Raw genomic sequence first — 17,149 nt, forward strand, 5'->3', positions numbered from 1 at the left:
AGCTAATACCAAAACTTCTCAAACTACTTCACAAAACAGAAACAGAAGAAATACTTTCAAACTCATTCTATGAGGACACAGTCACCTTGATACCTAAACTATGCAAAGATTCAACAAAGAAAGAAAATTTCAGACCAATCTCCCTCATGAACATTGATACAAAAACACTGATGGGGTTGGGGTTTTAGCTCAGTGGTAGAGCACTTGCCTAGCAAGCGCAAGGCCCAGGGTTCGGTCCCCAGCTCCGAAAAAAAGAAAAAGAAAAAAAAAAGCAAACACTGACAAACCGAATCCAAGAACACAACAAAGATATCATCCACCATGATCAAGTAGGCTTCATGCCAGGGATGCAGGGGTAGGGTGGTTCAATGTATGAAAATTCATCAATGTAATTCACCATATAAACAAACTGGAAAAAAAAACACATGATCATCTCATTGGATTCTGAAAGAACCTTTGACAAAATCCAACACCCCTTCATGTTAAAAGTCTTGGAGAGATCAGGTATACAAGATACATACATAAACATAATAAAGCCATTATAACAACTATCTAATTGCTTTTAATTTTCTTTCCATTTGATTTGATGTTGGCTATGAGCTTGTTGCACATACCTGTAATTGTTATACTTGGGAGGGAGAGGAAGGAGGATTAGGAGTTCAAGACCAATCTTAGCATGGTAAATATGCCTAAAACTGACTGGTTTATGTTATTCTTTGATGTTATTAAGTTGTATATTTTTGTGTTGTATTATTTATTTACAAAAATTATATTGAGGAAAATATATAGAAAGTCAGTTTGAAGACAGTATTCTGAGTAGTTTTACAAGGAAGGAAAGAAATGAAAAATATAAGAAGGAAGTGTGGGTAAGGCTGATCAGTGGTTATGGTTAGCAAGAAGTTTTTGTGTGCTAGATAGCAATACTGTACTGTATATATTTTGATAATAGATGAGGGCTTACTTAACAAGCATGTGGACCTGACTTCAGATCTCCAGCATTTTCAGAACTGAGCACTGGGGTGTGAACCTATAATCCCAGTCCCGGGAAGCAGAAGAAGGGTCCTGGGGAAATGCTGGATAGCCAATCTAGTTCATTGGTGAACTTCGGGTGCAGTGTAAGATCTTGTCTCAAAAAGTAAGACAGAGACTTGCTATCTCTGAGTATCAAAGGGTGGGATCACCCAAGTGAAAACACCAACCTTAAATGGTAACCAGCCTTACAGCTTAGTGTTTATGGTAGCAATTGGAGAGGCTGAATCTGCAGCAGCTGTTGAGTAGGTGTAGGTGTAAGGCAGTGAGTGAAGCAAAGAAACTGAAAGGGCTGAGCAAAGATACATTGGAGCTCATTCCTGCCCATTCTTCAGAGATTTTGCTACACTGTCAAGGTATATAGGCTTTGGAATTTACTTTACCAAGATAAAAAATCAAGTCTGTGGAGGTGGGAACAGGAGAAGATATTGGGAGTCGGGGTGCAATCAAAGAATATTATACACATGTGAAAATGTTATGATGAAGCCTATTGCTTTGCACAATAAATATGTTAACAAAAATCAGGGAGGGAAAGAAACAGAAAAACAAAAAAAAGTCAGGAGGGAAAAGAAACAGACAAAAGAATCTAGTTTAATACATGATCACATGTTTCAAGAAACATTACTAGTGTAAACATTACTAATACAAGACCACATGTTTCACGAAACATTACTAGTGTAAAGCAAAATGCTGCTATTTGTTTTGTTGCTGCTAGAAAACCATGACCCTTACCTAAAAGAAATCATTATTACTACCACCTAAAGGCTTACTTACCATCCTGATTTCCACTGCAGGAAGCATTTCGTGGTCAGTAGGATTACACTTACAACATATCTTTAAAAATGTCTGTGTTCTAATCCCTGGAACTTGTTAGTATATTACTTTACATAGCAGAAAAGTCATTCCTGTTGTAAATAACTTCACAATCTTGAGATGGGAGATTATCTTGGAGAACCCTGGTTACCAAATATGATTGAGTAGACCTTTAAGTGGTGAAGGAGAAGGCAGGAAACTCCATGTCAGGGAAAAGATAAGCATAAAAGTACAGGTGAAGTGGAAACATAAGGGTTCTTAGTAAAGTCAGTTGGATGGTGTTTTGTTGGGGCAAACATGTGAACAGTGTTTCCATGAAGTGAACACAGGTAAAAGACAAAGGCAGACTCAGGAAAGAACTTTTAGGTGAAGCAGACACGGGAGAGATGATGTTCTGCTAAAGCAAGCATGTGAAAGGGCACGTGATAAGGATTCTTTGCTGATGACACACATGTATTGGTCCACCTTAAATTGCATAGTTGAGCTGCATTAGTCAGGACACCATAGAAAGAAATCCACCAAAAAACTTCTGGTGGTGTGCTGCAGTTTTTTGCTGCTTCCTCAGACTTGGTCTGATTGGCAGAATGATGTCAGCTGAAACAGATGCTCGTGCTGAGGAAAGACACGTGGAGCACACATGATGTTTGGAGGGTATAAATAGGACTCACCAGACAGTAAAGGAAGCTGTATTTGACTTGCTTATGGAGCTAGATGTGCAACTCTTGTGGTCTCCTGTCTGTGCTTCCCTGAGAGAGGCACAGCTGAGAATTTCTCCTGGCATCCCTCCTGGCCCCTCCTGACTCGTGCTAAGCCTAAGGCCTGGCTGTTTCTGTTAGGTCATCTCACTGCTGTTGCTAACCCAACTCTTCCAAACGGGACTGTTGAAGTATTTGCTAATGGATCAAGTTGCTGCTATCTACCTGTAAATAAAACTGCTAATTTCCAGACAGCACAGATGGGAGTTACTCCAAAGGACCTTTTTTTTTTTTTTTTTTTTTTTTTGGAGCTGGGGACTGAACCCAGGGCCTTGTGCTTGCTAGGCAAGCACTCTACCACTGAGCTAAATCCCCAACCCCCAAAGGACCTTTCTAAAGAGGTCCATTTCCCTCCCCCCCGCAACCCCTGGCCCCATAATCTTTCTTTCCCACTATCTCTGGTGGGTGGTGGGCTAAAGCACTTAAGAACCATTATTAATAAGATCTGAAAAAATAAACTTACATACAGGTTATAGTGATGATGGTGTGCAGTGAGGAAAATAACCTCCAGAATTGGAACACTAGTCACTGACCCTGCAGTCCTATATTATAGTAGCATAATCGATAATTTTGGTTGTCAATTTGATTTGGTCAGCAATCAATTAAGAACCCAGCTCTGGGTGGTCTGTAGGGTATTTTACTATGGGGAAAGACCTGTAGAGTTGGTAACCCAGAAATAAAGGGTCCGGAAAAAAAATGATGCTGCTTTTGCCTGCCTGTCTACTTGTCTAATGGATTTACTCTTCTGCCACCGCCGCCACTTCAACCATGCTTGGGAACTTGGGAACTCAGCTTTTTTTTGGTCTTCCAAAGCCATTCCAATTCCAGGAATTCCTCAGGCCTTAAGTTTCAGCCTTGTGGACTGAGTAGCTACCAGATTCTCAGTTTTTCCAGTGTGTAAATAGCCACTGTGGCATTATCCAGCATCTGTCAAGTAAGCCAATCTAAAAAATTCTGTTTATAAGGTATATTCATTCTATAACTGTTCTTCCAGAGAACCTTTACCAACACAAGCAGCAACCAGAAACTAATGGAGGATCTATGCAGAGGAGTGATTGTTGACCTGCTTTTTATGCATATGTCGTAGATTAGATTATCAGCCACCTGAGGGAAGTAGCAAATCAACCATCTTTGTGTCTCCCTAGCACCTGGCAATGTACCTTCCATAATACTAGCATTTAATCAAATTCTGAGATTGTGCTTGTCAAGGTGGATGATTGCATTAGAATAAAGGAGCAGTTGAATATGAATGAGAATGTTTTCATTTTCACTAGATTGAGTCTATTATATGCTGCCTTGCAAACTCTTCTATTCCCTTATTATAAAAATTTGACAAGCTAACTAGATTTCTCTCGTGTTCATCTTACATCCTCAACACATTTCATCACATGCTAGAGCTATGGTTATGACCTTTACTTCTCTACACCTTTCAGTTCATGTGTTTGTTTCTCAGTGGGCCCTCTGCGGATGTCCTGGGGCTGTCATTACAAAGTACCACAGGCTCACAGGCTTCATCAGATTTACTTTGTTTTCTGGCATTCTGGAGACAGATTTGGATATAGCAAAACTGACTCCTTCTGAGGCTGTCGAAGGAAGAACATAGCCTAGCCCTCTTCCTTAGCTTGTAGCTAGTTGTCTTCTTATGTTTGTTCATATTATCTGCTCTATATATACGTCCCTGACCCAAATGTCTCCTTTATAGAAGGGCACTGGTCAAATTGGACTAGAGATCACTCTCATGACTTCAACTTGAGCACTTCTGGTAAGACCTTATGTCTAATGGGATTGCATTCTGAGGTACTGGAGTCTAGTATATCTTCCTTTTATCATTTCTGTTGAACATAAGATTTTTTTGACAATATATTCTGATTGAAGTTTTTTCTCCTCTACCTCTCACTTACCCTCACATCAGAATCCATATACTTTCTGTCTCTCATTAGAAAACAAAGAGGCGGGGCTGGGGATTTAGCTCAGTGGTAGAGTGCTTGCCTAGTAAGTGCAAGGCCCTGGGTTCGGTCCCCAGCTCCGAAAAAAAAAAAAAAGAAAAGAAAACAAACAGGCATCTAAAGAAAAACAATAAAATAAAATAAAACAAATTACACTAGGACAAATCAAACAAACAGGGGAAAAGAGACAAAAAAAACCCACAAGAAACACATTCCAATACAGAGACATGCATATTTCTACACACAGGAATGTCCTAAAAGCACAAAACTGGAAGACAAAATACATTCACAAAAGACCTATAAGGTTAAAAATAAATGTCCTGTCAAGACCTTATTATACAAGGAACCTGCAAAGACGCCACTGTGTTTATTTCCTGTTGGCTGTGCACTGCTGAGCATGGGGCCTGGCCTTAAGAGTACTGTGTAGGCTTCATTGGAAAGAACTCATTTTTCGATTGGATGTAGGGTCTAGGTTGGGAATAGGGGCTTGGGTCTACTTCTTTTAGTGCTGGGACATTATGTTCTACAGACCCCATGCAGGGTCTGTGCATGCTACCAAAGCCTCTGTGAGTTTGTATGTGTGCTGGTCCTTCTGTGTTTAGAGGGCCTTGTATCCTTATTGTCCTCCATCTCCTCTTCTGGAGGTTTCTCTGATCTGTGAGAGGAGGGAATTGAAGGAGACATCCTATTTAAATTGGGTGTTTCAAGGTCTCTCACTCTCTGTACCTTGTCCATATGTAAGTCTCTGTATTTGTTCCCATCTACTGCAGGAGGAAGCTTCTCTGATGATGGCTGAACAAGGCACTGATCTATGGGTATAAAAGAATGTCATTAGAAATTATGTTGTTGCTATATTCCTTTAGCAGAACAGTAGCATTTAGCTTTCTTCCACTCCCCTGGTCTATCTGGTCTCCAGTTCTTGGGCATTCAAGCAGTATTGAGGATGGGTTCCATCTTGTGAACACTTGCACATTGGTATTAAAGTTCTATGTAGGCACCAGCTCAACCTTCTTCTTGTTCAACAAGTTATGTAGATGTTTTCTTAAGATATATGGCTTGATTATCAGTTTGTGTAGAGCAACCAAGAGCCTTGGCAATAGCCTGGATTGTTTGGGGTTTCCATGGGGTCTCCTTGGCCAACAACTTGATTAGATATAACCCATTCCTGGCACAGGAAGCATCACTGGGTAGTGAGAGATGTTCAAGTGGGGCTCTATCTCCCCCATTATTTCATTTTTCATTCAGATCATCTTCATATTTGTATATATTTTAGGTAGCTTCTACTGTATTAGTTTTATATATAAACCCTGAAATGTCCCTTAGTTTTTAGCTATATCTCTCTGTATTCCCTTCTTTGCTCCTCTCTTCCCTTGTCATTCCTGTTTGATCTTCCAATCCTTTTCTTTTGTAATTATCAATTCTTCCATCCATGATTATCTATTCTATTTCCCCTTCCTAGAGAGATATATCCTGCTATTCCATTACTCTATACATAACCTCTGTGGTTATATAGATTGTACCTTTGAGCATATCTTTCTTTTTTATTGAATTTTTATTTATTTACATTTGAAATGTTATCCCCTTTCCTGGTTTCCTGCCCTTAAAACCCCTATCCTATCCCCCTCCCCAAGAGCATATCTGTCTTAAAGGGACACAATTCAATCTATAGTGTTTCCCAAATACCTGCTAACTATAATCACTGCGTCAGTAATATAGTAACAGACTGATCACCTTCCACATTGGGGAGCATGTTCAGTTCACAACCAATGAATTTCCTGTCCCCCATTACTGGACTGTTGTTGAAAGAGAAGAGGATCATCACTATATCTCCTCTACATATGCAGGAATTGAACAACCTGGCATTTCTTTTCATGCATAAGTACAAAAGATTTCAATCCTGGGGATTTGAAAAATGAAAATTGTGACACCTGGTTAAAATCACCTAATGGCTATCTGCCTCCAACTTGCTGAAAAGGTCTAAGCTGTGGGCAACTGCTTCCGCACCATGGCTATCTGCCTGTTGCCATGCTCCCCATTATGATGACCATGGGCTAACCCTCTAAACCCAGAAGCAAACCTCCAATTAAACGTTTTCTTTATAAGTTGCCTTGGTCATAGTGTCTCCTCACAGCAACAGAAATGCAAGAAAGGAGAGACACCGCCAGAACCTGAAGGAAACAGACCGGATAAACAGTTCTCTGCACCCAAATCCCGTGGGAGGGAGAGCTAAACCTACAGAGAGGCAGACACGCCTGGGAAACCAGAAGAGACTGCACTCTGCGCACATCCAGACGCCAGAGGAAAACATCAAACACCATCTGGAACCCTGGTGCACAGAGGCTCCCGGAAATAGCGGCGCAGATCTTCTGGGTTGCTGCCGCCGCGGAGAGGACTTAGGCAGTACCCCACGAGCACACTTGAGCCTCGGGACCACAGGTAGGACCAACTTTTCCCCTGCAAGTGACCTGCCTGGTGAACTCAAGACACAGGCCCACAGGAACAGCTGAAGACCTGTAGAGAGGAAAAACTACACGCCCGAAAGCAGAACACTCTGTCCCCATAAGTGGCTGAAAGAAAACAGGAAAACAGGTCTACAGCACTCCTGACACACAGGCTTTATAGGACAGTCTAGCCACTGTCAGAAATAGCAGAACAAAGTAATACTAGAGATAATCTGATGGCGAGAGGCAAGCGCAGGAACCCAAGCAACAGAAACCAGGACTACATGGCATCATCGGAACCCAATTCTCCCTCCAAAACAAACATGGAATATCCAAACACACCAGAAAAGCAAGATCTAGTTTCAAAATCATATTTGATCATGATGCTGGAGGACTTCAAGACAGACGTGAAGAACTCCCTTAGAGAACAAGTAGAAGCCTACAGAGAGGAATCGCAAAAATGCCTGAAAGAATTCCAGGAAAACATAAATAAACAAGTAGAAGCCCATAGAGAGGAGACACAAAAATCCCTGAAAGAATTCCAGGAAAACACAATCAAACAGTTGAAGGAATTAAAAATGGAAATAGAAGCAATCAAGAAAGAACACATGGAAACAACCCTGGACATAGAAAACCAAAAGAAGAGACAAGGAGCTGTAGTTACGAGCTTCACCAACAGAATACAAGAGATGGAAGAGAGAATCTCAGGAGCAGAAGATTCCATAGAAATCATTGACTCAACTGTCAAAGATAATGTAAAGCAGAAAAAGCTACTGGTCCAAAACATACAGGAAATCCAGGACTCAATGAGAAGATCAAACCTAAGGATAATAGGTATAGAAGAGAGTGAAGACTCCCAGCTCAAAGGACCAGTAAATATCTTCAACAAAATCATAGAAGAAAACTTCCCTAACCTAAAAAAAGAGATACCCATAGACATACAAGAAGCCTACAGAACTCCAAATAGATTGGACCAGAAAAGAAACACCTCCCGTCACATAATAGTCAAAACACCAAACGCACAAAATAAAGAAAGAATATTAAAAGCAGTAAGGGAAAAAGGTCAAGTAACATATAAAGGCAGACCTTTCAGAATCACACCAGACTTTTCGCCAGAAACTATGAAGGCCAGAAGATCCTGGACAGATGTCATACAGACCCTAAGAGAACACAAGTGACAGCCCAGGTTACTGTATCCTGCAAAACTCTCAAATAACATAGATGGAGAAACCAAGATATTCCATGACAAAACCAAATTTACACAATATCTTTCTACAAATCCAGCACTACAAAGGATAATAAATGGTCAAGCCCAACATAAGGAGGCAAGCTATACCCTAGAAGAAGCAAGAAACTAATCGTCTTGGCAACAAAACAAAGAGAAGAAAAGCACACAAACATAACCTCACATCCAAATATAAATATAACAGGAAGCAATAATCACTATTACTTAATATCTCTCAACATCAATGGCCTCAACTCCCCAATAAAAAGACATAGATTAACAAACTGGATACGCAACGAGGACCCTGCATTCTGCTGCCTACAGGAAACACACCTCAGAGAGAAAGACAGACACTACCTCAGAGTGAAAGGCTGGAAAACAACTTTCCAAGCAAATGGTCAGAAGAAGCAAGCTGGAGTAGCCATTCTAATATCAAATAAAATCAATTTCCAACTAAAAGTCATCAAAAAAGATAAGGAAGGACACTTCATATTCATCAAAGGAAAAATCCACCAAGATGAACTCTCAATCCTAAATATCTATGCCCCAAATACAAGGGCACCTACATACGTAAAAGAAACCTTACTAAAGCTCAAAGCACACACTGCACCTCACACAATAATAGTGGGAGATTTCAACACCCCACTCTCATCAATGGACAGATCATGGAAACAGAAATTAAACAGTGATGTCGACAGACTAAGAGAAGTCATGAGCCAAATGGACTTAACGGATATTTATAGAACATTCTATCCTAAAGCAAAAGGATATACCTTCTTCTCAGCTCCTCATGGTACTTTCTCCAAAATTGACCATATAATTGGTCAAAAAACGGGCCTCAACAGGTACAGAAAGATAGAAATAATCCCATGCGTGCTATCAGACCACCACGGCCTAAAACTGGTCTTCAATAACAATAAGGGAAGAATGCCCACATATACGTGGAAATTGAACAATGCTCTACTCAATGATAACCTGGTCAAGGAAGAAATAAAGAAAGAAATTAAAAACTTTTTAGAATTTAATGAAAATGAAGGTACAACATACCCAGACTTATGGGACACAATGAAAGCTGTGCTAAGAGGAAAACTCATAGCGCTGAGTGCCTGCAGAAAGAAACAGGAAAGAGCATATGTCAGCATCTTGACAGCACACCTAAAAGCTCTAGAGCAAAAAGAAGCACATACACCCAGGAGGAGTAGAAGGCAGGAAATAACCAAACTCAGAGCGGAAATCAACCAAGTAGAAACAAAAAGGACCATAGAAAGAATCAACAGAACCAAAAGTTGGTTCTTTGAGAAAATCAACAAGATAGATAAATCCTTAGCCAGACTAACGAGAGGACCCAGAGAGTGTGTCCAAATTAACAAAATCAGAAATGAAAAGGGAGACATAACTACAGATTCAGAGGAAATTCAAAAAATCATCAGATCTTACTATAAAAGCCTATATTCAACAAAACTTGAAAATCTACAGGAAATGGACAATTTCCTAGACAAATATCAGGTACCGAAGTTAAATCAGGAACAGATAAACCAGTTAAACAACCCCATAACTCCTAAGGAAATAGAAGCAGTCATTAAAGGTCTCCCAACCAAAAAGAGCCCAGGTCCAGATGGGTTTAGTGCAGAATTCTATCAAACCTTCAGAGAAGACCTCATACCAATATTATCCAAACTATTCCACAAAATTGAAACAGATGGATCACTCCCGAATTCCTTCTATGAAGCCACAATCACTCTTATACCTAAACCACACAAAGACCCAACAAAGAAAGAGAACTTCAGACCAATTTCCCTTATGAATATCGACGCAAAAATACTCAATAAAATTCTGGCAAACCGAATCCAAGAGCACATCAAAACAATCATCCACCATGATCAAGTAGGCTTCATCCCAGGCATGCAGGGATGGTTTAATATACGGAAAGCCATCAACGTGATCCATTATATAAACAAACTGAAAGAACAAAACCACATGATCATTTCATTAGATGCTGAGAAAGCATTTGACAAAATTCAACACCCCTTCATGATAAAAGTCCTGGAAAGAATAGGAATTCAAGGCCCATACCTAAACATAGTAAAAGCCATATACAGCAAACCAGTTGCTAACATTAAACTAAATGGAGAGAAACTTGAAGCAATCCCACTAAAATCAGGGACTAGACAAGGCTGCCCACTCTCTCCCTACTTATTCAATATAGTTCTTGAAGTTCTAGCCAGAGCAATCAGACAACAAAAGGAGGTTAAGGGGATACAGATCGGAAAAGAAGAAGTCAAAATATCACTATTTGCAGATGATATGATAGTTTATTTAAGTGATCCCAAAAGTTCCACCAGAGAACTACTAAAGCTGATAAACAACTTCAGCAAAGTGGCTGGGTATAAAATTAACTCAAATAAATCAGTAGCCTTCCTCTACACAAAAGAGAAACAAGCCGAGAAAGAAATTAGGGAAATGACACCCTTCTTAATAGTCCCAAATAATATAAAATACCTCGGTTTGACTCTAACCACGCAAGTGAAAGATCTTTATGATAAGAACTTCAAGCCTCTGAAGAAAGAAATTGAAGAAGACCTCAGAAGATGGAAAGATCTCCCATGCTCATGGATTGGCAGGATTAATATAGTAAAAATGGCCATTTTACCAAAAGCAATCTACAGATTCAATGCAATCCCCATCAAAATACCAATCCAATTCTTCAAAGAGTTAGACAGAACAATTTGCAAATTCATCTGGAATAACAAAAAACCCAGGATAGCTAAAACTATCCTCAACAATAAAAGGACTTCAGGGGGAATCACTATCCCTGAACTCAAGCAGTATTACAGAGCAATAGTGATAAAAACTGCATGGTATTGGTACAGAGACAGACAGATAGACCAATGGAATAGAATTGAAGACCCAGAAATGAACCCACACACCTATGGTCACTTGAGTTTTGACAAAGGAGCCAAAACCATCCAATGGAAAAAAGATAGCATTTTCAGCAAATGGTGCTGGTTCAACTGGAGGTCAACATGTAGAAGAATGCAGATTGATCCATGCTTATCACCCTGTACAAAGCTTAAGTCCAAGTGGATCAAGGACCTCCACATCAAACCTGATACACTCAAACTAATAGAAGAAAAACTAGGGAAGCATCTGGAACACATGGGCACTGGAAAAATTTTCCTGAACAAAACACCAATGGCTTATGCTCTAAGATCAAGAATCGACAAATGGGATCTCATAAAACTGCAAAGCTTCTGTAAGGCAAAGGACACTGTGGTTAGGACAAATCGGCAACCAACAGATTGGGAAAAGATCTTTACCAATCCTACAACAGATAGAGGCCTTATATCCAAAATATACAAAGAACTCAAGAAGTTAGACCGCAGGGAGACAAATAACCCTATTAAAAAATGGGGTTCAGAGCTAAACAAAGAATTCACAGCTGAGGAATGCCGAATGGCTGAGAAACACCTAAAGAAATGTTCAACATCTTTAGTCATAAGGGAAATGCAAATCAGAACAACCCTGAGATTTCACCTCACACCAGTGAGAATGGCTAAGATCAAAAACTCAGGTGACAGCAGATGCTGGCGAGGATGCAGAGAAAGAGGAACACTCCTCCATTGTTGGTGGGATTGCAGATTGGTACAACCATTCTGGAAATCAGTCTGGAGGTTCCTCAGAAAATTGGACATTGAACTGCCTGAGGATCCAGCTATACCTCTCTTGGGCATATACCCAAAAGATGCCCCAACATATAAAAAAGACACGTGCTCCACTATGTTCATCGCAGCCTTATTTATAATAGCCAGAAGCTGGAAAGAACCCAGATGCCCTTCAACAGAGGAATAGATACAGAAAATGTGGTACATCTACACAATGGAATATTACTCAGCTATCAAAAACAACGGCTTTATGAAATTCGTAGGCAAATGGTTGGAACTGGAAAATATCATCCTGAGTGAGCTAACCCAATCACAGAAAGACATACATGGTACGCACTCACTGATAAGTGGCTATTAGCCCAAATGCTTGAATTACCCTAGATGCCTAGAACAAACGAAACTCAAGACGGATGATCAAAATGTGAATGCTTCACTCCTTCTCTAAAAGGGGAACAAGAATACCCTTGGCAGGGAAGAGAGAGGCAAAGATTAAAACAGAGACTGAAGGAACTCCCATTCAGAGCCTGCCCCACATGTGGCCCATACATATACAGCCATCCAATTAGACAAGATGGATGAAGCAAAGAAGTGCAGACCGACAGGAGCCGGATGTAGATCGCTCCTGAGAGACACAGCCAGAATACAGCAAATACAGAGGCGAATGCCAGCAGCAAACCACTGAACTGAGAATAGGACCCCCGTTGAAGGAATCAGAGAAAGAACTGGAAGAGCTTGAAGGGGCTCGAGACCCCATATGAACAACAATGTCAAGCAACCAGAGCTTCCAGGGACTAAGCCACTACCTAAAGACTATACATGGACTGACCCTGGACTCCAACCTCATAGGTAGCAATGAATATCCTAGTAAGAGCACCAGTGGAAGGGGAAGCCCTGTGTCCTGCTAAGACTGAACCCCCAGTGAACTAGACTGTTGGGGGGAGGGCGGCAATGGGGGGAGGGTTGGGAGGGGAACACCCATAGGGAAGGGGAGGGGGGAGGGGGACGTTTGCCCGGAAACCAAAGAATTATTATTAAGTATTAAATAAATTTAAAAAAACTGAAAAAAAAAGGAATTACCTCAAAAAAAATCACCTAATGGTAACATTTCTGCTTTGCAGCCAACTGGGAATTAAGGAGCTAAGTTTCCAGGGCTGAATAGATGACCAGAGTCCTACAACTATCCTCTAAAAAGAGAAAGTCAGAACTTTAGAAAAATCTCGACAACACAATTCAGTGACTACTAGTTTATATCATTGACTTACTAGAGCTTACTAAAGGGAATTGAGAACTATTGAAAGGTTTGTCTCTTAGTGTACCCCAAAATACTTAGCTGAGCAAAATGACTTGGCCTGGCTGAGCCCAAGACCCAAGGTCAGATTTGGACCTGGTATGCAAGCCAGCTGGCTCTCCCGGCTCTCTCTAACTTGTCTCCTCAGCTCAGCCAACCACTATGAGTGTCCTACTCAGACAGCTCCCATTGGATACCTTCTGTATACCATTATTGAGGGCAAATTGGCATTTTCTAAAAGTAGGAACAGAAAATTAAAGAGCATTTATTGCTATTGCAAAGGACCTGAGTTTCATTCCCCATACCTATATGGTAACTTATAACTGTCCACAACCTCAGTTCTAGAGAATCTGATGCCCAGTCTTCTGGCCTCTGCAGGTACCAGGAATATATGCAATACACATATATACATGCAGGTAGAACACTGAATATTCACATAAATACAAACAAATAATACATTTTGAGTAGGAACAATGTTAGTATTTCGTTCTCAAGCTATGGAGAAGTAGAAATGTAAATTGAAATATTCCACTGAGCTACACTATCCAATTCTAGTGCTTATCTAAATGAAAGCCTGTTTAATATAAAGAGAGACGTGTTAATTAATTCACACAAGCAAGTTTAAAGCATTCTACAATGTGCCAACAGCTAGGTGGAAAGCTGGGAATGTCAATACCTATAGTCATGGCATGCCACAAACTGTTGCCTAGGAGAATGAATGGGAGGATCCACGGAACTATGAAGGTCCGACAAGGCTGGATGCCCCATTCATGGTGTACAGAAGGTTTCCAGTGGAAACCTGTCTGAGTAAGAGTTTCCTGATCCAGGCAATAGTAATGCAGGAGAGGCATTTCCTATGTTATTTTGAGATCTGTCCAAATGCATTTTTGTTCATTTCAAAACTAAGAAATTGTCACCATGCAATGAACATAGTCTTGTATCCTAACCCATGTAAAATGTCCACAGTCTTCCTTGCATGGCATAGTAATCCCTCATGCAACTGGTCACAGTGATAAAACTACTATCTCAACTATGTCAATTCAGAAGTCTCAGATCATTCACTATTATTGCAAACTAGGAGTATACTGCTACTGTACCAACATCCTTGTGCATGCTTCAGCCATAATCCCCTGTACAGCCATTTGAAATCTAGGAACCAGACAGAAAGGATCTTCCACTGTTCCATGAATTTTCATGCTCTCTCAGATTTCAGGAAGAGGGAGTGCCACATTACAAAACGAAGGTGATAAAATATGCAGCATGCTGCTCTTTTGAGAAGGAGAAGCATGGTGGCTATTCTTGGTTCTCAACTTGACTTCATCTGGAATTAACAAAAAACTCCAAATGACTAGGCACACACACCTACGAGCGATTTTGTGGTTAACTGTATCATTTGAAGTGAGAAGATTCACTTCTAATAAAGATCTTTGATGTAGGAAGAGACATCTTTAATCCAGATCTTTTGAGCTGGGAAACCCCACCTATAATCTGGGCCAAGCCTCCTGCTGAAAGCCTATATGAGGACATGGAAGAAGGAAGTGTTCTCTATTTGCTCTCTCTCTCTCTCTCTCTCTCTCTCTCTCTCTCTCTCTCTCTCTCTCTCTCTCTCACTGGCAAGTTCATTCCTTCACTGGAATTAGAGCCTATTTCTTTAGGATTCTGTGTATGCTGAAGACCAGTTGATATATTCAGCCTTGTGAAATGAACAGCTACTGGATTCTTGGAACTTCCACATGCATAGGCAGCCATTATTGGATTAGCAAAACCACAAACTTAAGTCATTCTAATAAATTTCATATATATATATATATGTATATATATATATATTCTATAGGTTCTGTTACTCTAGAGAAACCTGACTAATAGAAGGAGTCATGTTGTGACCTTCATATCAATAGAAATACATTAGTCAAGTATGGGTAAGGGAAGAGATAAGCGTTACATACAGTACAGACAGGAAGGCCAGGGAAACAGCTGTGCTGTTTAGACTCTTCAGGCTGAATTTAGGAAATAGAAATTGAGGAAAAATCTTCAGAATGTATTTTTAAAATGTCTGATTTTACTTTTAACATATAATAAAGTATGTGTGAGAACAGATTTCATCTAGATAGAGAATTGGTATTTATCCTATGTGGTTAAGCAATCCAAAAGGAGGCCAAAGATGCCCTTTTCTAGGGGGATGAGGAAATACATCTTCAGATACTGTTGTTTATGTTGCAGACTTTAATCTGTTTGTGGCTTCACACTCTTACGGAAAGCTAGCATACTGCTGATAGCTGCTTGTGAGCCACATGGTACAGCTGAGTGATTGTGACCAAGGATCTGAGCTGTTCTCACTTTAAGGTAAAGCACGCTGACACTTGCATTTTCATGTCTCATGAAACAGTGGTTAAAATGTCCAATAGATCAGAACATAGATTGTTGAATTGTCTGTCAGAGGAGTTCTTTACTAATCTCCCGTACGCTTTTCATTCTTGGCATGCTGATAGTTAAGATTAACCTTCTCAAGCAACATCTGGGCGACTGGACAACACTGAGAAATTGCTGTCAAATGGGACACCAGTGGGTTGCATAATGGCACCACAGACTCCAAGTTCTCATGCAGTGGCCAAATAACACATTTTCTCTGTTTTTCTTTTTTTCTTTTTTTTGTAACAAACTACTTCTTTATTAAAACCTAGGCCTACAACATGAGAGAGAATACAAACATGGTACTGTAAACCTTTCTAAAATCTGATAATTAGAGAAATCCAAGGTCATATAAGAAAATATATGGATATTTGCTATATATATATGTATATATATTTTATTAAATTGAGTATTTCTTATTTACATTTCAAGTGTTATTCCCTTTCCCGGTTTCTGGGCCAACATCTCCCTCCCCCCTCCCCTTCCTTATGGGTGATCCCCTCCCAACCCTCCCCCCATTGCCGCCCTCCCCCCATAGACTAGTTCACTGGGGGTTCAGTCTTAGCAGGACCCAGGGCTTCCCCTTCCACTGGTGCTCTTACTAGGATATTCATTGCTACATATGAGGTTGAAGCCCAGGGTCTGTCCATGTTTTCTCTGTTTTTCTAAAAAGAAAGAAAGCTTTCATGGTTTTACTGCCTCCATAGAACTGTCATAGTTTGAAGAGATTATTTTCTGACTTAGCTTGTCCGTCTTCTAGAACAGTTTCACTTGGGGATTCTCTTTCTAGATCAGATTTTGGAGGGTTGATAGTTTTATTATGAGCTTTGAAATGTAAACTGATTTCTCAGAAATTTTCATATAATTCTTTAACTCGGTGTTCTATTACATTGTTTAATATGTATCATGTGGCTGCACATTTATATGCATATGTGTGTGCACACGCACGTGTGTGTGTGTGTGTGTGTGTGTGTGTGTACACATATGAAAGAACTTATGTAGAAGTCATAAGAAAGCTTGCTGGAATTGGTTCTCTCCTTTTACCTATTTGTGTCTGTATGGCACCGGCTCAGGAAGGAAAGAAACAGATTTTCCTGGTTTTGTCACTACTAGATCACCTACATCATACAGCTTGAAAGAATTCAGTTGCTCCTGTGTTGCTCCTTGGGTTCAGAGTTTTATTCACTAGCATCACTCCTAAGAACTCCTGCTGTACTGAAGCTCCACCCACCATCCATTTGTTTCATTCTCATCTCTGTTCCCGCCCTTACTTGGCCAGTCCTCTGTGCTTCCATTTAAATGATGTTGAAAGCTTAGTAACTAGTAACCCAAAGAGGTCTCTCAGAATCCACTCTCTTACACATCAATCCTGTCTTCCGTCTGTCTTCCAAACTGAGAGTGATAGTTACTCTTCCTTATCAACGTAACTGAATTTTGAATAATCTAGGTGTGTCTGAGAGTTATTTCCAGAAAGGATTAGCTGCAGACAGAAGACTCACCTTGAAAATGAACCATGTCATTCTATGAGCTGTAGTCCAAGAATGATTTATAAAGAGGAAACAAGAAGTCAGTTGACCAGCA

This window comes from Rattus norvegicus, chromosome X, assembly GCF_021556685.1.
Source record: "Rattus norvegicus strain SHRSP/BbbUtx chromosome X, alternate assembly SHRSP_T2T, whole genome shotgun sequence".
NCBI lineage: Eukaryota > Metazoa > Chordata > Mammalia > Rodentia > Muridae > Rattus > Rattus norvegicus.